Source organism: Mauremys mutica, chromosome 1 (genome assembly GCF_020497125.1).
Source record: "Mauremys mutica isolate MM-2020 ecotype Southern chromosome 1, ASM2049712v1, whole genome shotgun sequence".
NCBI lineage: Eukaryota > Metazoa > Chordata > Testudines > Geoemydidae > Mauremys > Mauremys mutica.
In genome coordinates, this window is record NC_059072.1 from 243,320,301 (window position 1) to 243,344,156 (window position 23,856).

The following is a 23,856-nucleotide window of genomic DNA, read 5'->3' on the forward strand; positions in this document are numbered from 1 at the left end:
AAAACCCAGGGAGGGAGAAGAGCTATTTAAGCTAAAAAGACAACATTGACACTGTGATGAAGTGGAACTGTTTTTAATGTTTCCTCTGAATACTGTGTGGGTGCCTCAGTTATGGCCGACCCTCTGTCGCCTGGCAACTAATGGCCTGGGCCCTTCCCCTATGCAAGGGGATGCTAAAGGTGTGGGAGAACAAAGAGATCAGGTGACCTCCTGGCCCGGGAAAGAGACAAAGCCCAGAGAGGGGCCGGAGGGGTTTTGGCAGTTTTGAAAGATGACTGGAAAATGGAGGGGAGCCCCGATGGGGCTCGGGCCTCCCGACGGGGCTATGGCCTCCCTGAGGCCCCAGATGGACCTAACTAAAGGGGGTCCTGTTGTCTGTACCGGCAAGACCTGTTTTGGACTGTGTTCCTGTCATCTAAATAAACCTCTGTTTTACTGGCTAAGAGTCATGTCTGACTGTGAAGTGGGGGTGCAGGACCCGGTGGCTTCCCCAGGACCCCGCCTGGGCGAACTCACTGTGGGAAGCGCACGGAGAGGCATATGCTGAATGCTCCTAGGAGAGACCCAGGAGGTAAAGCCATGTGAGCTTCTTGCCCTGAAAACAGTCTGCTCTGAGGGAGAGGAGGCTCCCCAAAGTCCTGACTGGCTTTGTGGGGAGCAGTTCCAGCGCATCGCCCGGGGACTCCGTGACAGACACAAAAACAAATGTGTATAAATTGGTCATGAACAAATTAGAAGGTTTCTACTACTAGACGAGTGATGTTCTAGATCAGCCTTCCAATAGGAGTTGAGGGGCAGGAGAGACAAACTAGTTTTAATATGGAGCTTGATAAATGTATTAATGTCCTGTAATTACAGGAGACTGGAACTTGATGACCCAGGAGGTTCCTTCCAGTCGCATGTCCTTTATAATACAAAAGGAGACTTCAGTGCATTGACAAAGCTGTAATAGGAAGTTACACAATATCTGCCTCTACTATGCCTGTCTCTCACTAGTGTCAACACTTCAATTTCATGAGCTCTATGTTCAGTTACTAATATGGAAAGACATTAAAAATTCCATGTAGCAAACATAACATGCAGTAGTGCTTCATATTGATGTACAATGTCACACAGGATCGGACCTAAAATGTGGTGTTTGCCTTAGGCTTGGTGATATGTTTTTTGGTGTTTGTTTAAAGCTGAAAAGCACTCATAGCATGTAAGAAGACAGTGTAGTCGGCTACCCTCTGTTCACTGCTTCCCAATTCACAGTTACATTTCTATATTTATCGCTTCATTTGGCTTTTTGATCATATGTTTTCCATCACTGCTGACTCCCGTGGTTAATCAGTTAACATGAGTGGTTGGAGCCATAACATGGATTTCGTTATCACTCACGTCTTTCATTTATTAGTGTCTTAGACCCCTGAGGATCACAGAGCACATCACAATTGGTATTTCTCCCACACACTGTATGTGAGGACTAACAGGACAATTTCATTTCAATTTCTCTAGTCAATTAATGACATCTTGAGTTTTATTGTCTCTACATCTGGCTAGCTCTGATTCTGTCTCCACGTTGATATATAGTAGCGATTTTTCCATCTCTGAAAATGGTTTAATTTCTTTAAATCAGCAACCAAGAATTCAATGAGCAACTACTCATTTATATTTAGAAGAGCAGGATAAGAGACTTGAGAGTTAAAAGAGCCTATGAAATATATTTAAACAGTCACTTAGATGATTTGTAGTTGGAATTCTGCAGGAAATCCTAAACACTTCAGACTCTGGGCTTGGAGCACAATAGTGAGCATTAACCTCATCCTATGTTTGCTTTACTACTTATGGGTAACATGGCCATTCCAATCTGGTGCAACCTTTTATATCACTGCTCATGTCATGTAGTCTGTATACAGCCAATAAAAACAGATTCAAAATGATGGGCCCCAATCATGAAGTGTTTACTTGAGCAAAACCTCACTGGGACACCAGCACTGGCACCACAGTAGTAAACCACAGTAGTTGGTTTTTTTAACTTGGCAATATGCACATATTTTTTAAACAACTAGTTATTCCTTTAAGAATTTTCAAATAGTTAGTGATGTAGAAGTGTCTCTAAAATTAAATCTCAATTATATATTGATGTATTTAAGACATTTGGTCACTATGGATGGCACCAGTAGCCATTAAGCAGCTCCTTAGAATACATAGTAGCTCCGAAAAGAAGTCAATTTCTTTGATCCTGAGCTCAGTTTTGATCACAGATTCATTCATTCAATAAACAATTCCATATATACTTGTAACCGTGCCTATCTCTGGAATTGCAAAGGCATTGACTGTTACCTCTGACTTACTTTTTCATGTTTCAGGTATGTTTTCTCTTGATTATTGCTACCTGATATTTGATGGGTTTACTCCAAAAAATCATCTAAAAAATAAGAGTTATAATCAGTTCACAGTTAGGTGGCCAAAATAGGCCTGTACATTTTCATGACTGCTTTGTTACTATTAATCTGTAGTATATTTTGAGTAGGTATGACTTTGTGGATTCTGACTGATATACACAGAGCAGGAGTATAAAATGCTACAAATACATCTAAGATCATAAAACAAAACAGAACAAAACTCTGAATGTCTGAGAAATCTTGACTGTGTCTATAATGCAATCCAAGTGCAATCAAAGGCATGCTCATGGTTTATGCAGGTATAACTGCAACATTACCCATCATCTAGCTAGCATGACTAAAAAGGCAATGAAGATGCAGCAGCACAGCCTTGACCACAGACTAGCAATGTGAGTATATAGCCAGGGCCCCTTGGATGTCTTGAACTGCCCATGCCACTACATCTTCACAGTTGTTTTTAACAACCTTCTGGGGGGTGGGGTGGGTAACAACAGTCCTTCAGCTTGCACCTGCCTCAGTGGCCAACCACAACCCCAAGGTCTAGCCCCTCACCTCAGGGCAAGTTGCAGTCTGTCTCAGCCACGCTTCTCTGTGGCCAGGTGTAGTGCAAGCAGGGAAGGGGGGAACCCAAGCCCACCCACTACTCTGGGTTCTGACCCAGGGACCCTCTAGTGGCAGCCTCTCTCTGCCCTCCTTCTCTCCCCTCTTGTCCACCTATCTTCCCTGGGCCACTTCCCCTTTAGTCCCATGCACCTTCTCAACTCTTTTTAGCAGGGGCTGCAGCCTGGCAGGTAACTGGGCCAGAGCTCTCCTCTGTTCCCTTGAGCCTGCCCAGCACTGCTCTGTCCAAGCTGCTACCTCCTTATCTCAGGAGCCAGTCCTCCTTCCTTGCTAGTCAGGGAGAGACTGCCCTCTCCTTTGCTAAGCAGCCTTTATATAGGGCCCGGCCTAGCCCTGATTGGTTGCCTCTTTCTTTGCCCTGATTGGCTCTCCACAGGGCTTTGCTGATTGGCTGCTGGTCTGCACAGCCTCTCTGTTCTATTCCAGCCCTTTTTCTCATGGAGTGCGGCAGCCACCCCTCTATGCATCCACATTGCCTTTTACACTTAATGTGCCAAATCCATGGGTTTGTATAGCCTGTCTGCAATCACTAACCACTAGACAACAATCCTCACCTAGATCCTGGAAGATATCCCAGCAATTTTAGCGCTGTCCAATAAATAGTTTTTTAATAAGAATGTAATAATGGACATACTGGGTCAAACTAATGGTCCATCTAGCCTAGTATCCTGTCTGATAATGGCAGTACCAGATGCCTGAGAGGGAATGAACAGAACAGGGCATCTCATATTGCCTAGTCCCAGCTTGTGGCAGACAGAGGTTTAGGGAGTTCCTTTAAACTCCTCCTGCACCTGACCTGGAGCATAGGGATGCATCCCTAACCATCTTGGCTAATAGCCAATGATGGACCTATGCTTCATGAACTTATCTAGTTCTTTAATGAACCCAGTTATACTTTTGGCCTTTACAACATCCCCGGGCAACAGATTCCATAGATTGCACTGTGTGAAGAAGTACTTCCTTCTGTTTGTTTTAAACCTGCTGCCTATTAATTTCTTCAGGTGACTTCTGGTTCTTGTGTAATATGAAGAGGTAAATAGCACTTCCCTATTCACTTTCTCCACACCATTCATGATTTTATAGACCTCTATCATATCCTCCTTTAGTAACCTCTTTCTAATGTGTTTCACGTCCCTTTTGGATCCACGTGAGGATAAGGTTCTTCTTTGGCTCGGATGGTAGAGGTTTGTGCTGTGGTGCTGAAGAGCCAGGCAGGGCCGCCCAGAGGATTCCGGGGGCCCGGGGTCTTCGGCGGCGGGGGGCCCTTCCATTCCGGGACCCGCCGCCAAAGTGCCCCGAAGACCCGCGGCGGGAGCCCCCCGCCGCCGAATTACCGCCGAAGCAGGACCCGCCGCCCGGTCTTCGGCGGTAATTCGGTGGCGGGGGGGGGTCCCTGCCGCGGGCCTTCGGGGCACTTCGGCGGCGGGTCCCGGAACAGAAGGGGCCCCCCACCGCCGAAGACCGGGCTGTGCTTCGATGGCGGCGGGTCCCGCTTCTCCCCCCCCCGCCCGGCCCCGGCCCCCGCTTCTCCCCTGGCCCCGGCCGCCGCTTCTCCCCCCCGGCCCCGGCCGCCGCTTCTCCCCCCCGGCCTCGGCCTCTTACTGAGCGCGTCGCCGGCAGGGCCTGAGCTCCGTCCCGCTCAGAGCCGCGTGGTGAGGGGGCGGGGCTGTGAGCTCCACGCCGAGCGGAGGCAGCTGCTCCGCCCCCTCCCCACGGCGCTCTGAGCGGGGCGGGGCTCAGGCCCCGTTGGAGCTCCCAGCCCCGCCCCCTCACCACGCGGCTCGGATCGGGGCGGGGCTCAGGGGCTCGGCCGGAGTCTCGGCGCTTGATGCACCGAGGCTCCAGGAGAGTGGCGGTGGCGGGAGCCTCCGCTCTTCTCTTGGGGGCCCCTGCGGAGCCTGGGGCCTGGGGCAAATTGCCCCCTTTGCCCCCCCCTCTGGGCGGCCCTGGAGCCAGGGTTCAAAACCTACTTATGACAACCCATATGAGGAGTCCTTATGGTCGAACAGAACAGAATTTCTGTTTTTCCAGTTTTCTTTTATGAAATCTGGTTTAATTCTCACATTGAGAAAACATCCTTTAAAACAGGTTTTACAAAATATAGGTACATCATAATACCTTGAATAATATCAATAAAGATATAGCAATCAGCTACCCTATCAATTACTTTAAAGTCATTTGCAGATCATGGTGGCTACAATGTATGTATTACCATGGACACTATACACAGTAAGTTCTCTCTGTGAGTTCCATAGTAGAATCAACACAATGTTTATAAAAAGTATCAGCTGGAAAGGGGATGTTTGGTTTGTCAGGAGTCTAGATTTTGTGGGCACTGTGCTTGGCAATGATCTGACATGCCATTTCAGCGAGAAAGTCATTTCGAAGATAAACTAATAGATAAAAATAACTTCACACATTTTTTATATAGCAAAATACTGTGCAGTAATTCAGCATACCAGACCTGATGCATTAGGACAGTGGTGTACAAACTTTTCCTGTAAAACACCCCCCCGCACCTCCCGTTACCATTAATGGAATCTGTCCACACCCTCCCCGACTAGGCTTTCTCTGCTGCAGAGCTTGAGCTGCAGGCGGAACTGGGAGCAGAACTGAGGATGGAGGAGGAGCTGGGGCTAGAAGTGGAGCTGGTCTGGGAGCAGAGGAGGAGTGAGGGAAGAGTTGGGCTGGAGATAGAGTAGACCTGGGGCTGGCGGTGGAGCAGGGTTGGGGATGGAGAGAGAATGAGGGCAGAGTTGGGCTGGAGGCGGAACAGGATTGGGGGCTGAGCAGGTCTGGAAGTGGAGTGGGGCTGGAAGCCTGGTGCTCCCTTCCCGCCCCGATGGAGGCTGGCCCAAACCCTGTCATATGTCTCTGAACATTCCTACATGCCCTATGTGGGTACATCCCACAGTTTGGAGACCGTTGCACTAGGAGTTAGATTTATCTAAAGTGAATTTATCTCTCCCCTTGAATGGGCACTACTTACAAAAAAATTCTGATCTGGTAGCATTTTTCACCCACTTTGCACTGCTGTAGAGGTTCAGGCCAATGGGGGAAATCAGGTTTTTTATTTCTCCGGTTAATATGAACATAGTTCATAAAGGATCAATGGGTGGGGCTGGTATCTACCAGAAGGCAGGTGTACATTAATGCTGGTTTTGCGTAGTGTGTGTGTGACACAATGAAGCAATTTAACACATTTGACATAATATACAAATTAGTGGCATAATATACAAATATCTGTCTGTTCTAGGATTTTATACTGACACCCATCACCATAATATCTGAGCACCTTCCATATAAAATCAATAGCAATTGTGAAGTCCCAAATGGACTTCATGGAGTCACTTTTTCCTTTTTGGGGTGAAAACTGCTGGGGTAGAATGTTTGTGCCTTTTTTGGGTGGTTTGCAAGGGCTTTGGCGGATGGTAGGGGTTTGTACAGAGAAGTGGGTGTTTGTATTGTAAGCTTCACTTCTGGTGGAAAGGTTTTGCTACATTTCCTAAAGATAGTCAGACTCTGGATTCACCTGATCGCCTCTGAAAGATAGTTCTGCGGATGCCAGGAACAGAGAATGCTTTGTCTCCAGCTCTCAAATGCTTCATTCTTGGCTTTGTGATCTGCTTTGTCCCAGAAGAGCACAGCTGTCATAGTTGTTCTTAGATTGTCATTCAGTCCTTGTTGTAGCTGAGGCTTTATCCGTTAATTAAGAACAAAGCCTTAAACTATACATATAGTATCTATATATATCTATATCTATCTATCTATCTATAGTGTTAATTTGGGGGTTAAGGTAAAGCCTTTTCCCACAGTACCCAGAATTTAACTCCCTGGGCTCTAAAACATGTTACATTGCTGCATTACATCATACACATACACATTGTAAAACCAGCATTAACCATTGCACCTATTTTTGGCAGATACCATCCCCACACAGTGACCACTATGCATTCTGTTTCTGCCAAGTGCACTGCTGTGCATCTTGTGTACTCATTTGGAGATCAGAATGCTAGTGTTTCACACGCCCATTGCAGATGTGTAGCAAGACAGTGAAGATTCAAACCCTCAGGTCCAGGCTTCCATTTACACTAAGGCCCCTGTACAATTCTCTAGCAGTGTAAAGGAGCCTTACATTGGCCTTAAATTATATTTAAAACCAGTTCAAAGCTCTCTACACTGCTAGTGCCATGCAAAAGGGGCTTAATATGTATGAATGAGAATCAGGCCCTCTCTCTTTTGATAGAGTAAGAGTTTGTGTATAGATATCTGGACTCTGCCCAGCTGCTCCATGATCATATATTGTTACCCTCTTTCAAAGGCTCCTCAGGGTCAGGGACTACCTGACATACCATGCATCTGACGAAGTGGGTATTCACCCACGAAAGTTTATGCTCCAGTACTTCTGTTAGTCTATAAGGTGCCACAAGACTCTTTGATGCTTTTTACATAATTACAAATATGCAGTTCATTATACATTTATTTAATTTTAACAATAAAATTCCCATACATAGACTTTTGCTGACTGTTCAGTTATTCAAAATTACAAAATCAAAATGCACCTCCGAGTTCTGTAGAACACAATACTGACATACCAGGTATAGAAAGCAGGAACACATGGCTGCACGTAGATGATCTAGTTATTGATGCTATAGAAAAGTTAACATATTTAACATATTATTTAATATTTAACATATTAACGATATTTAACACCCACATATCTGAGCTATGACTTTATAAACCAACTTGAGTGGTCTGGGGCCTATTATCAAATTAGGATAATTTGCAATTTGAGAAAACATGTTAGATTGCAGTGGAACTAAAAATTGAAATCTTCTTGATTAATTTCAACAGCAAAGTAATCATACACTAACCCTATATGCATATTTTAGCCTAATACATGACAGACAGATAAATATAGGGCCAGTATTGACTGTAGAGTTAAAACTCTTATTATTGTGCCTAAATGAAAATATTAAAATAAGAGTTTTAACTCTACAGTCAATACTGGCCCTACAACTAATCAAACAGAGGAATCAAAAGGTAAAACCTATTATTTTAAAGGAAAAGCTGTTGGGCCATGTGACAGAGTGTGAGTAGCCCAAGGCTGACTCGCCTTTCTGCAATGGGCAAGTGTCTCCATGAGGGACAAATTGTGGAGATAACTGGTTAAGGCCTGGATGGTTAACCAATTAACAAGGTGATTCGGTTTGTCAGCTGATAACTGTTAAAAAGAGAGACAAAGGCCTGGTCTACAGTAAGTGGGGGGGTGTTGAACTAGGGTACGCAAGTTCAGCTACGCGAATAGCGTAGCTGAACTCGAAGTACCCTAGTTCAACTGACTTACCCGTCCAGACGTGGCGGGGTCGAACTCCGCGGCTCCAAGGTTGACTCCGCCACCGCCGTTCGCGGTTGTGGAGTTCCGGAGTCGACCGGAGCGCGCGGGGAGTTCGAACTATCACGTCTTGATTAGACGCGATAGTTTGAACTCCGAGAAGTCGAACTCACTGCGTTGACCCGGACGGTGAGTATAGACCTACCCAAAGAAGACAGAGGAGAGAGGGGAAGACAAGAAGGAAGAAGGCCAGAGAAGTCCAGGATCTCAGGGAGGTGAAATCTCTCCCAGTGGATCTGAGCCACAGATAAAAACCTTATGTTGTGGGGGCCCAAGCACTTGTATAGAGTAAATTGTAAATAAAGCACTTAGTGTTGAACTTGCTACCACCATGCATGAGGACTGTTTGCATTGAGGAATCCAGAGTGGGGAATATTGCCCTGTGACAGGTCAAATGAACTCCACATCCGAAGAAGTGAGCTTTAGCTCACGAAAGCTCATGCTACAATAAATTTGTTAGTCTTTAAGGTGCCACAAGTACTCCTGTTTTTTTTGCGGATACAGACTAACACGGCTGCTACTCTGAAACAGATAATTCAGGCTCTGTAAAGTACAGGATAATGGGAAAAAAAGTTTGCTTATTTGTATCCAATTTTTTACCTTTCAGTTTATAATATGCCGCTATTGCACCATATAGAAACAGTTATATGTTTTCAAGTTCAGCATGTTTCAAACATAATTACATTCACCAAATGTAACAGGAAACTATTTGAGCCACAAGAGAAACTCAGACTGCCCCAGCCACCCCTCCAGTGGTGAACTGAAATCTTGAGTTAATAAATAACAAATGTAAGCAGAGGAGCAAATGGATGTCACAGATGCAGTAACGTGTGGAGGTTGAATCTAAACAGTCAAACTTAATGACAATTTGGGGGTTACGGCAAGTGAACTTATGCGAGCATTTGACCCTCTCTTTAAGTTGCATTCCACATGACGCTGACCACATACAACTCCATAGGCATCATGAGCCAGCTGACAATGGGGTGGATCGGCTTACAGTTTGTGGGTGTCTGACCTGAGGCTATACTGGATTTCAGTAGATAGGTAGGACAAGTCTCAGAAGACCAGCGCTTGGCTAGCTCTTTGGAACAGGTGAAATAAAATTAAGAAAGAGGCATTGTTTTCATAAATAAAACAGAAGGCTGCCTTCATTTAAAAAAAATACTTCAAAATAGAAGTGTGATACAAGGCATGCGTCAATTATATTTTTACAAGGACCAATGACTGCAACCCATTTTATAGTGGGAAATGGCTTTCAAGGTGAGATTTTCTCACGCACAGTACAGCCAACACAGCCCATATACAATACCCGGCAGTTGTGTGGGAAGGGAATTATGAATGCAGAAAGGGTGTGTGCGTGTGTGTGTGTGTGTGCACGCGTGCATGCAGGGAGGTTATTTGTTTGTTTTTTATTTAAAATGGGATTGTAGATTCCCAGCGCTGCTTCCATTCCTCTTAGTTAATATCTTTTCTCAAAGTTTAGTAATCACATTCTCTTTCATACACAATAGCTAATGTACTCACGTGTGATGATGAATAAGAAATCATGCTTCAGGGTAGTATTACTATACATTATTTGTATGATAGCAGCCAGAGCCTCCAACCAAACTCAGGGCCCTGTTGTGGTAAGCACACTACATACAAATATGAATAGACAATCTTTGCCCTTCAGAATGTATTCTTTAAATAAATAGGTGGTAAGGGAAACTGAGGCACAGAGCTATGAAGTGGCTTGCTCAATGTCACAGAGTGGGTCGTGGCAGAGCCCAGATCAGAATAAGCTTGTCCCAATGCTTATGCACGATATCACGTTGCTTGCTTTGCTGTCTACCACTAGCCTGGAAGCTCTGCTGATTGGCTTCATTACCTCCTTTATCCCATCGCATGCATCTGACGAAGCGGGTATTCACCCACGAAAGCTCATGCTCCAATATGTCTGGTAGTCTATAAGGTGCCACGGGACTCTTTGCTGCTTTTTATCCCATCTGTGGGGATACATAGAATCCATCAGGGCACTATAAAAGAGTAGTCCTTGTGCATCAAGCCTCACCAGGGACTGTAATTTTCACTAATCCTTTTGCAGGGGCGGCAAGTGTGGAGGGCTTGTATGCACAGTTTATGCACTTATGCATGGGGCAGTCACAAATGAATTCATAGATGGCATGACTGAAATCCCTTTGAAGTCAATGGTGAGACTCCCATTTACCTAAATGAGCTTTTGATCAGAAGCAGACAGAGCAAACTAGTTTTGAACAGATCTGCTCAGTGGATCAGAGGGGGGAAATAACCCATAGGCTATACCAGGGGTCGGCAACCTTTCAGAAGTGATGTGCCGAGTCTTCATTTATTCACTCAAATTTAAGGTTTCATGTGCCAGTAATACATTTTAACATTTTTAGAAGGTCTCTTTCTATAAGTCTATAATATATAACTAAACTATTGTTGTATGTAAAGTAAATAAAGTTTTTAAAATTTTTAAGAAGCTTCATTTAAAATTAAATTAAAATGCAGAGCCCCGTGGACTGGAGGCCAGGACCCGGGCAGTGTGAGTGCCACTGAAAATCAGCTCGTGTGCTGCCTTCGGCACGCGTGCCATAGGTTGCCTACCCCTGGGCTATACTTTAAATACTGTTATGGTAACAGATTGATGGCCACATTAAAGTTTATTTTCAATATGTTTCTTTGTGTATATTTTAAAATCAACTGAACAGTGTGGTGGGTCACTGTGGTAATGCGAGGCCAAAGTGGCAGGCAGCTAACTTTTAGTAGCAGACTTTGCAGTTTAAATCTGAGTAGTAATCTTGGTGTGTTCAGATCTGTGTGAATTTGATCATAAGACAATATTGCAAAGTATCATTCTTGTAGTTTTGCTAGGTATTCTTAATAAGATGCTCAACAAGAAGAAATTATGTTGTGACCGATCTGTGCTCAGACCAGGCCCAGAATGGAATGTGTAAGAGAACTTACAGTTCTAATATGACTGGTTTAATTAATATTGGGGCAAAATATGAAGCATGCTGGATTTTATTCTAAGAGTGATACCCAGACATGTGGTGCATTAATCTTCTTTAGGAGACTTTTGTGAGTGAATGGAGGCTGATTGAAAGTGAATTCAATTTCAATAATTCAAGCTACATTGACTTTTCATAAACAACATACATTCCTCTTTTACTTCTGTTAAATGCTGCAAGAGTAAGAAATTCAACAAATATAGCACCTTGAGCATTAGCTGATGTCCAAACCAATAAGATAGGACTGATGAGCAACAGGAAAAGTGCTCACCTCCTTCCAACAGGCTGTTGCTGTGGTATTAACAAGATAGTTCAGAGTCATCTCATTTAGTACCACAGCGTGATTTAATCAGATTGGCTCATTTTTAAAATACTTAGGTCAATAAAATTAGACCAATATCAGTCCATCAGTTCCCTAAAGATCCTTGTATTGTAGCACTGTAGAGACATTTCTAATAGTCTGGAGTAGGTCAATGTCAGCTGTATGGGACAGTTAATCATTCAAAAACTATCTGTTAAAAACTAATCTTCTGGAAAGCTTGTCTCCCATCTCCAGGATTTAAAATACCTACAGGTACTGCATTTTGTGATTTTTATGCTATTTTAACACTTCCATCTCCTTTTCCTATAGGACCAAGTAATTGGCTACATAAGACAATGTCATATACTGCCCTCCCCAGCATCTATTTTGGCTTCTTTGGGTGTTTCTGTGCTGTACCAGGTATTAAAAGACTTGCTGAAACTCATGTCTGCCTGTCTGCTGCATCGTATCTCCACTGCCATAGTACTGCATTGAAAAAAAAGATGTTTGGGACTCTGAGAAAGCTTGCATGAGAATTACAGACACACTTATGTCAGTAACTGCTAAGTTATGTTAGTAACTGCTTCCTGGATCTATAAATATTCTGAGTTAGGAATGAACAGGAGAAAATCAGTGGATCCATTGATAACATATCCTCCTCCCACAAAATAAAAAGTTTGTGTGGAGAGGGTGAGGGATGAAAAGTGGTACTATCTGCAACAAGAATTGCAGGAGAACAAGGTTCCACAGGAGATGGAATAGGGTTTTTAATGTTTTTTTCTCTTTCCTTTTCAGTAGGAATTATGCTTCGTACTAAATTAGGTCCCAAATATAAAGGTTAAAAGTGCAGTGGGGCAGGTTACCCTTCAAAAACGTGGGACTTAAGGCTTGTCCATTTTTAATGGAAAGGTTTTAAAAAGCTTTGCTTTTTTTAATTTATATTTTGATTTTCCCCTCCAAAAAAATAAGGGGAGGAAAAAAACCCCAAAAGAACAAAACTGTAAATGATCAGAAAGGGAGAGAAAGAAAAGGAAACTAAAGAAGGGTAATAAAAGTAATGCCAGTCAACATGGGTTTATGGAAAATACATCCTACCAAACTGACTTGATATCTTTTTTGATGTGATTATGAGTTTTGTTGTTAAAGTTAATAGTGTTGATGTAATGTGCTTATACTTTAGTACCGCACAACATTTTGATTAAAATAACTAGAACAATATAAAACCGACATGGCACATATTAAATGGATTAAAAACTGGTTAACAGTCACAAAATGTAATATTAAATGGGGAATCATCATCGATTGGGTATGTTTTTAGTGGGGTCCCACTGGGCTCAGTTCTTGATCCTGGCCTAGACTATTTAACATTTTTATCAATGACCTGGAAGAAAACATAAAATCATCTCTGATAAAGTTTGCAGTATGCATTTTAGTATGGCTAATGTAAATGTATACATTTATGATCAAATAAGGTAGGTCATACTTACAGGATGGTCAGGACTCTATCCTTGGAAGCAGTGACTCTGAAAAAGATTTGGGGGTTGTGATGGGTAATCATCCGAATAGGAGTTCCAAGACGACACTGTGGTCAAAAGGGCTAATGTGATCCTGGGATGACTAAACAGGGAAATCTTGAGTGGGAGTAGGGGTTGTTTTACCTCTGTATTTGGCACAGCTGTGACAACTGTTGGAATACTGAGTCCAGTTCTGGTGTCCACAGTTCAAGAGGGATGTTGATAAATTTGAGAGGGTACAGAGAAGAGCCACGAGAATGATTAAAGGATTAGAAATCATGCCTTGTAGTGATAGACTCAAGGAGCTCAATCTATTTAACTTGGCAAAGAGAATGTTGATTAGAGTCTATAACAGGAGTCGGCATCCTCTGGCATGTAGCTCACCAGGGTAAGCACCCTGGCAGGCCGGACCAGTTTGTTTACCTGCCACCTCCGCAGATTCGGCCGATCGTGACTTCCACTGACCGTGGTTCGCCGCTCCGGGCCAATGGGGGCGGCGGGAAGCCGCAGCCAGCACATCCTTTGGCACGTACTTGTGGCTTCCTGCAGCCCCCATTGGCCCGGAGCAGAAAACCGTGGCCAGTGGGAGCTGCGATCGGCCAAACCAGCAGAGGCGGCAGGTAAAGAAACTAGTCCGGCCTACCAGAGTGGTTACCCTGGGAAACCGCGTGCCAGAGGTTGCCTACCCCTGGTCTATAAGTACCTACATGGGAAACAAATATCTAATAATATGGTCTTCAATCTAGCAGAAAAAGGTATAATACCATCCAATGGCTGGAATCTGAAGCTAGACAAATTCAGCCTGGAAATAAAGTATAAATGTTTAACAGTGAAAATAGTTAACCATTCACACATTTTACCAAAATCCCTTGGTAAAATGTGTGAATGGTTAACTATTTTAACCATTTTTTAATCGTGGTGGATTCTCCATCACTGACAATTTTAAAATCAAGATTGGATGTTAACTATTTTAACCATATTTTAATCGTGGTGGATTCTCCATCATTGACAATTTTAAAATCAAGATTGGATGTTTTTTTCTAAAAGATATGCTCTAGGAATTATTTTGGGGAAATTCTGTGCCTATTTTACTGGAGGGCAAACTAAATGTTCACAAGGTCCCTTCTGGCCTTGGAATCTGTAAATCTATGAAAGGGAGAAAAGAGAGACACATCTCAGCTTCTGTCCGCTAGGAATTAGTCAAAGTTTTCTAAAAAAATCAGACCACATCTTTTCAAAATTGCCTGAGGTCTGACTGTGTGTTTGTTTAATATATATAATTGTGTTCTTTGTGTACCCACTTGAACGACTAACACATAGAATTGCTTCAAGTTTTCCTATTGCAGTCTCTGGAGAAAAAGACAATTCTTTATCATATATAAACATTATTTTACATGACCCTTTATGAATATCAGAATGGTAGGATTCATTTACAATAAGCAAGAATCCACGCATATACCATGTGAACAAGTTCTATAGTAACTAAAAGCTTTATTTGAATGGAGGCATTGTGTAGCAACTCCATAGTTATGTTTCTGCTCTACCATGGAAACTCAGACTGTGAACTATGACTTCCGTTCTTTTCCCTAGCAACACCAGCGTTCCATCCATTTAACTGTCCTTCTGCAAATTTGCCTCTACCAAATGATCTGGTACCAACACAACCAGTTACTACATGAAACATCCACAGCTACTAGTATATAAAGAAAATAACCTGGTAAAGAGGAGTATGCAGAAGGAACAGCTGAAAGAGACAGAGTTAAGGTGGAGGTGTGTTGTCTGTGTGTATTGTAAATGTAGTATTGGGAAGGTGTGTGTCAGTGGGTGGAGAAGAGGATGGGTATTGGATTACTTGGCTTTTCAGTTCTTTGCTTTTACAGGTCCGTGTCAGGTATGTTCTGCATACAGCAAATTTAAATGCTTCACAATGAAGATTTTTGTACATTAATTGGTAGTTAAATAATGTACTGTTGCTCTATTTATTATTTGTTGAAATAAGGCATCTGTTAAAGAGATCTTAAGCTATAGTGTTGTTGAAATTATTTCAGAACAATGGTAAAATCTCAGCACCTTCTGGCCAATGCTTTTTCCACTGAAGCTATGGCAAATGTCCCATTGAGCTCAATTCACAGACATCCTGCACATTGTGTAGTTGTTTACACCTGTGCAAAATGAGTGCCAAGTGGACATTCAATGCTAGCATTCTGATTTGCACTAATGTAAATGACTCTGCAAGATGCAGGACAATGAATATGGGCAAACTATACCATAGTCGTTGTTTATAGCTGACTGGGATTCAACCTTTTGTTGTAGTGATTAAGAATAAAACCTACTTACATTTTTAGAATGCTGAACATTCAGTGTGTTAACTTTCCCTCCCTGAAAGCTATTTTTACTATCACCAGAAAATGTGAATAATGGAAAAAGTGTTTGTACAACATGGTAATAAGGAGCATTAATACTTTGATGAAATCTACACACCTAAAGTAAACTTAAAGCCATCTGGGAGCCCTTGACTGCATGAATCAAAAAGCCTCCGCAGGTCATTTGTTATTGCATGAGTCGATGTGTTAACTATCATCATACATGCATCAAGAATAAATTATACTTTATAAGGATTAACAGTTAGCTACAGCCAAAATAATTGCTAAAATAATCAATTCTTTTAAACAAAAGCCAAGGAGAGGGGAGGGATAGCTTAGTGGTTTGCGCATTGGCCTGCTAAACCCAGAATTGTGAGTTCAATCCTTGAGCAGGGCAATCTAGAACAAAAATCAATACTTCATCCTGCTAGTGAAGGCAGGGGGGTAGACTCCATGACCTTTCAAGGTCCCTTCCAGTTCTAGGAGATAGGCATATCTCCTATTATTAAGTCAACTGGAAAATTATTTGCAACTATTTTTTTCATTCTTTAATCAGTGATATTTTCAGTGAGCTCTGTGTAGCATCCTCATGTTTTTCTTTCAAAAGCTGTTTCAAGGGAGACCAAAGTAGCAATTTAAAAGCTATAATACAAAATCTAAATAGAATTGCAAAAATACCAAGGAGTTCACCAAAGTGGGCTTTTCACAGGAAAAGACGCACTTATGCCTTTGGCAATCAGGACATCAACAAGTTGAGTTCTCTGAAGGAAGACAATAGTATTGTCAGGAAGTGGGCTCTCCACCTCATCAAAGAGGACACTGAATTCACCTGCAAGAGGAATGCTGGTGACGTGGCTTGAAACCCACTTCCATCATAATCTAGGATTGTAACTACCAAAGCAAACTGTGGTGCAGCAGTATGAGGGCAGAATTACAGTGATCATGAAAAGAACAGGAGTACTTGTGGCACCTTAGAGACTAACAAATTTATTTGAGCATAAGCTTTCGTGGGCTACAGCCCACTTCATCGGATACTATAAGGAGAGTGATCAGTTAAGGTGAGCTAAATTGGAATTAATTTGAAAATTGGACACCATCAAACTAGGCTTGAATAAAGACTGGGAGTGGATGGGCCATTACACAAAGTAAAACTATTTCCCCATGCTTATTACCCCCCCCCACACACACACACAGTTCCTTACATCTCCTTGTCAATTGCTGGAAATGGGCCATTTTCATTACCACTACAAACAGTTCTTTTTCTCTCCTGCTGATAATAGCTCACCTTAACTGATCACTCTCCTTATAGTGTGTATGGTAACACCCATTGTTTCATGTTCTCTGTGTGTATATATCTATCTTTCTACTGTATTTTCCACTGCACGCATCCGATGAAGTGGGCTGTAGCCCATGAAAGCTTATGCTCAGATAAATTTGTTAGTCTCTAAGGTGCCACAAGTACTCCTGTTCTTTTTGTGGATACAGACTAACACAGCTGCTACTCTGAAACCAGTGATCATAAACCATGTGGAAAGGAAAATGATGCACAGTTTACTGCCAGAGATTACACAGAGATAAGAATGGCTATTAAATTAAGACCTGAAAAGCAGTGTCATTTCTAATAAGTAAGGACCCAATCCTGAGAGGCCATGAGCACCAGTAACATCTTGTATTGTCTCGGAATTTGGCTTGTAAACTTCAAAAAGAGCTGCAATTGCACAAAACTTATCTGGATCAGGCCTGAGATGATGAAAACTAATATTTAAAACTCTAACATCTGAGTTCACTCATCATTTTGATAAAATGTAAACAGCCTTATAGTAACTTGCAATGCAGGATTGTTTCCTGAGAGCAAACTTTCTTATATTCTAAAGATTGAAGATTTTATGTATATTTACAGTACAGATGTTCAGGATTTTTAAAAATTATTACCATTAACAATAAGATATTTTAACTTAGACATTTTTTGCAGCAAAACACATGTAACTTATTACCTTCCTTTCCAAAACATAGATGGGTACCCTCTGTTCAAAAAGTTGAAGGTTTTTCTTTCATTCATTACTTAGTGTTCCATACTCTAACATAAACCATATAAAGAAATCTTTTTCAAACTGGCCCGGCTTTCCCTGAACAAGTGGCGGCCCTAGTTTGAGAACCACTGCATTAGGGAGTCCAAACACTTTTACTGAAAGGCAATGGTTTTCCAAAGTGACTAGTGATTTTGGATATCTCTGTTTTGTGGTTTCCAGTTTGGGATCCGTTAATGAGGCCTGATTATTAAGAAGTGCTTAGAACACCCATCCTTTGAAACTCAGGCCCTTATAAGCTGTGTCTGGTTTGGGCACCCAACATCTGAGACACCCAAATTCACTAGTCATTTTTAAATAATCTAGGCTAAAGATCCTATAGAAAGATAGAAAAAGTCTTTCCCTCTTCACTATAAATTTCTCTGCTTTGTTATTAAACTAAAGTAGTTTGCAGTGGGAAAAAGGTCTACCCTTGTAAATGACTGGCTTAAAATTCAATCACTCTTTCTTTTTATGCACTGTACAAATAAGTCACAGATTCCAAGCATTCAGATTATTATTATGTATATAGATGAGTTTTCTCTGGGTCCTGGTTGGTGCCAAGGCATTTTTCCACAGTGTACAAGATCATTCAAAGTAGTGGAGTGGTAGGAGGAAGAAATGGGAGAGTATACAAGTGAGTCATCAGTAGGTTTTGAATTAATGTATTTTTTTGTCTCTTGCAGAAGCCTAGGAAAAATATATGTTTTAGAAATATGGAACTAAATGTCCCGTTCATTAAAAGACAGATGCCTGCCCTGTACATGAGTCTCTGCAGACTTAAGCACACAAGAAACACAATGAATGCATTCATGTCAGTTTCTCCTCACAAATATTTGCATATGTGTCACAGGGACATCCACCTCCCTAAAGAAAGTCAGAACATTCTAGAAAATCCCAAGGTTAACAGGAAAGATGTTTCATAAACAATACAACCCAGTGAGTCATCATGTGGGTTTAACAGATTACTTGTCCATGGTGGGGGAGGGGGAGGAAGGGAAGCTTCCTGCAAATGGAGATAAGAGATGGAGAGAGGAAAGCTACTGAGACTCAGCAGGGGGAAGGCTGGGAAGGAGGGGCCATGGTGTATTACCTGTTTCAGGCCCATTCCCGCCCCTCTGGGTCCTAGTCTCTGCTCCCCGGCCCAATCCCAGGCACCACAGCGGCCACTCCAGCCCCTTTGGTTCCCACCCTTGCTTTTGCCCTCCCTTCCCCTGGCATAGGTGAGTTCATGTAGAATCCAAGACCCACAATATTTCCATTGTTGGAGCACTAGCCTCACTTCCTCAGTTCTGACACATCTGCTTGTCCATGCTTTTATCATCTGAAGACTAGCCCATTACAATGCATTCTACTGGGGCTTCAATTTCAAACCGTTTGGAAGACAATGTGCAGTCTGTTTATTAAATGGAGCTTAGATCTGGAACACTTAACTACAGTACTCCAAAAGCTGCAAATGGCTAGTGAGCTTCCAGACGGGATGAAAGCTATGAGCAGGTGATGGAATGGTAGTTCTTTTGTGAGGCAGACATGCATACCTGTTGTTTCTATCCTTTTTTCTCTAGTGTTGTGTGTCTACATTTAAATATACCTGCTTGCTGTCAATAATATGGTTGTCTGGGAATATTCAATCACTTGTCATTTTTGTCCTTACAGGGAGGAATTGCAGGTGTCTGAACCCAGCTAGATGCTAAGTGATTGGCACATGCAGGATAGTGTACCCAATCTCATGAAACCATAAGATTTTATTCAAAGACAGGAAGGGCAGGAGTCCTCACACCTGGTGGGAGTGCATTTAGAGAACAGAAAGGAGACAGAGGTCCAACTATATATATAGGTGCTTCTAATGTAACAGAAATTCTTATTGCAGTCCTGTCTGATTGATACAATTAATCTCCATGCTCTCTTCAAGATAGAATCCTGAATTTTGTGTCCCCCGCCCCCATTCTTTCGGGATGCCGAGTACAGAACATACAGTTCTAACTTTGAGCTTTGCATGAGAGGTCACCAAAATGTCAGTCTTAAATCTGCAATAGAACCTTTTCAATTGAGTATGGGGCTGGCTTATGGCAATGTTTGCATTTAGCAACCTTAGATGGCCACCTAGATGGGATGGAACACTGAAGGTCCCTTTCCAAGTTACGGGGTCTTGCTGACTGAGTTTATCCACTTGATTATTTCAATTTCCAGCCAGGTTGAGATGTTTTCATGGGATGAAGGTGTGTCTACCTGTAGCATGATCTCATATGCCTCCCTAGCAAGATTCCTGCTTTGAGTATATTTTGTTGATACAAATAACTACTACCATATCAACAAAGAATCCTGTGGCACCTTATAGACTAACAGACGTTTTGCAGCATGAGCTTTCGTGGGTGAATACCCACTTCTTCAGATGCAAGACTTGCATCTGAAGAAGTGGGTATTCACCCACGAAAGCTCATGCTGCAAAACGTCTGTTAGTCTATAAGGTGCCACAGGATTCTTTGTTGCTTTTACAGATCCAGACTAACACGGCTACCCCTCTGATACTTACTACCATATCATCCATCTGGATGAGGACACGGGAAGTGATACTTTGGCTTTTGAAATTGAAAAAGTGCCCTCCAGACTCCATTGAACTCGAGGATATTGATATGTCATTTCCTGCCTTGCTTGGTCTAAGTCCAAACATGCATGTTGACAACCCAGTGTCTCTGGCTGACGTTTATGGCAATTATTTTCTCCTGTGGATCCAACAGTGGAAAATCTTGGTGACCGAGTGTAGGGCTCTGCCAATGTTGCAGGGACAGATGGATACTGTCCAACAGGGAAGTCTGTGATCTGAGATCCATTTTTTTAAGATCCTTTTAGATCTCTTTTTACTAGCAGTGCCTCAGATCCAGAATCAGAGGGGTAGCCATGTTAGTCTGGATCTGTAAAAGCAGCAAAGAATCCTGTGGCACCTTATAGACTAACAGACGTTTTGCAGCATGAGCTTTCGTGGGTGAATACCCACTTCTTCGGATGCAAGAAGCAATAATGTTCCAGAAGCAATAATCCAGAAACAATAATGATCCAGAAGCAATAATGATCCAGAAGCAATAATGATCACATGAAAATAGCTCTTGCAAGGAAGACGTGTTCTCAAGCATCTAAAGAACTTGCCAACCTGATGGGCAAACCACATTTCTGAGGTAACTTGGACATTGTGTAACTAAAGAACTCACTCAAACTGTGTATCAAATATCCCACCCAGACTACTGAGCTGAGATCAGTATTCTCCTCTTTTTGTTCAAAAGTAAGCTCTGGACAGTATAGCAGAAGTGTGGTTCTTTCTACTGACTGAACTTTACCAACTACTAGCTGCGGTAAGGACTGATATGGCTTGAATCAGGATAGTTGCCACCTTTGAAAAGTCCTTGGATACAGTGACAAATGCCTGAATGCAAACAAAAGGGATTAATAATGATTTAGAGCAAGACCAAATATAAGATATTTATAAAGCATTTCCATAACAGGAATGTAGAATTGTGTCCTTTAAACAAATTGACTTAAAAGAAGTTATCAGGTTCTATCATGGCAAGGAAGCTTCTGATGCTACTTGTAATTATTTATTATGAGTGAAGCAAAGCAAGTTACCAAAATCTAAACACATTTGCAGTTCTCTTTAACCTGGTCTCTAAACAGATTAAGGGTATGGCTACACTTACAAATCTGCAGTGCTGGTAGTTGCAGCGCTGGTCGTCCAGCTGTGCAGGGCCAGTGCTGGTGTGTGGCCACACTCACAGCTATCAGCGCTGGTGTGTGGCCACATTTGCAGCATTTGCAGCGCTGTTGGGAGTGATGCATTATGGGCAGCTATCCCAGCATTCAAGTGGCAGCAACGTGCTTTTCAAAAGAGGGGGGTGGGGTGGGGCGTAGTGTGACAGGGAGCGGGCGAGAGAGAGAGAGTGGATTTTTGGAGCCAACACTGTGTGTTACCTTCCTGCCTTGAAAAATCAGAACATGTTCCCGATCCCTTACCCTTAACTCTTAACTGCAAACAGCCTGCAGCCAACGGACTCCCTCTCTCCCCTCTGCCCCGTTTCTGTGAAGCAAACACTCACTCCCTGCCTGCCTCATTATCTCATTTGATTGTTCACAGATTGATCACAGCAAACAGGAGCTGTGTTTGTAGATAAGCAGCTCCGGGATCAACAGAGCTACGGAGCTCCGAGTTCACAACAAAACAAAGAGAGGCTGCATAACAAAACAAAGAGAGTAATTTAGTTAAAAGCATTCTGGGATATCTGCTAATACCCTGGAGGCCAATAACAGCGCTGGTGTGTGGCCACACTTGATGACCAGCGCTGCAGCACCAGTGCTGCAATCTTTATTCCCCATGCTGAGCCAGGTGTACGGCCAGCGCTACAGCCAGAGAGTTGCAGCGCTGGATGTGCCCTGCAGGTGTGGACACTTACTAATTGCAGCGCTGGAAAGCCTCCACCAGCGCTGCAACTCTCAAGTGTAGCCATACCCTAAACCTTGTATCTTTTACAAAGTATTTTTTCAATTGATTTTTCCCTGTTGAGTGACTGTGTCTGCTTGCAATAGGGAAAGACTTAAAAGCATCAAAAATTGCTGCCTCTTATCCATAAATCAGCTACAGATGCAGTATGAGCTGTCTCAGACTCCCACGCTGATTTTTCAATGACATCATCCAGATTACTGCATCCCAAGTGTAACAACACCTGGAATATTGCATTCAGTTCTGATCACCACATTATCAGAAACAAACAGTGATTGAAGGGAGATCAGAGAAGAGCAGTAAAATCATCAGGTGGTTTATGGGGAAAATTAGAAATTAGTTTTGTGCGTTTTGATGAAGCAACATCTTGGTTAAACAATAACAGCCTCCAAATTGTGATTATGGATTTATCATTTATATTGCAGCTGTACCCAGAAGCCACAGTCAAAAGCAAGGGGCCTGTGTGTGAGGCACTTACAAACACATAAGAAAATAGGTCTCTGGCCCCGAAGAGTTTATAGGCAGATGTGTGACAAATGATAACACTTGCAGGAGGTTCTGATAGCATGCATCTGCCACCTCCTAGCTCCTGCTGGGGAGACAGCCTTTGCTCCTAGGGCTGGTTCCACCCCTTCCCCAGGTCATGTCTACACTGCAATAAAACATGCACAGCTGGCACGTGTTAGCTGACTAGGGCTTGCAGGGCTCAAGCTGTGGAGCTATAAAGTTGCAGTGTAGATGTTTGGAGCTTGGGCTGGAGTCTGGGCCCCTGCAAGTGTTTCATTGCAGCGTAGACATACCCATAAGGCTTGCTGCCCTGGATGGAAGACAGTCCCCTGAGAATGAGGCCTTGCCTGCTGGTTTCAATGAAGGGGGGTCCCAGTTATGTTTAATGTAAAGGAATTACTTAAGGTGAAACAGCCGTATAAACTAATATTAATTGGAATACACTAAAGAAAAGGAAGATTTAGACTGATTAGCAGGCAAATACCTGATATATAGATGAAAGAACATAGTGAGTTAGCAACTTGAAAAAAACTGGAGCAAGAACCAAGTTGCCTATAACTGAAGGACAAGTGGATTGTGTCTCTCAATAAAATTAAAGATGTACTCACCTGGCCAAAAATTATTGATAAAGCTGACAAGCAATTCTCTCTGCTAAATGGAGGTTAGTTTGGAATACATATCCCATCCCTGGTCTTTTTTTAGGAATCAGGAACAAAGAGGAAGAGGGGACAGGACCTGGCTTATAAAACTGACCTCCTTTCCGTGTCATCATGACTTAGTTCATCAAATCATTTTATATCCCTAGGCCATAATGAAGCAATGTAACAAGACACAGTGCCTACAATATGCAGGATAGCACACAAAATCTCCTTATGTGCAATGTAATATCCAAGGCAATTATCCACTTTTGGTAGTTGAAATGCCCTCAAAAGGAGGCTAATTTCAGTCATGCAAGGATAACTCACCACCACAGATAATTGGCCGGATGCCTTGTTTGAGCTATATTGTTGGCATCGTTACAAAGGACAGCAATTGATGTGTTCAGTGGTGGCACTGCATTAAAAATGCAGACAAACAACAACATAAAAAAAGGAAATAGGAAAAATCCTGTGAGAAAGAAGAGAGCTTGTACAGAAGCAAGGCTCCACGGACAAATGGTAGCTTGTGTAGTTGTATAGGGTTTGTATTCACATTTTTTAAAATGA

General features: G+C 42.5%; 1 protein-coding gene across 1 annotated transcript in view; it reads right to left on the bottom strand.

The window, feature by feature from the left end:
• Window positions 1-23,856, bottom strand: part of GABRG3 (gamma-aminobutyric acid type A receptor subunit gamma3) — a 544,844-nt gene that overhangs the window by 277,675 nt on the left and 243,313 nt on the right. The gene's annotated exons all lie outside the window — the stretch shown is intronic.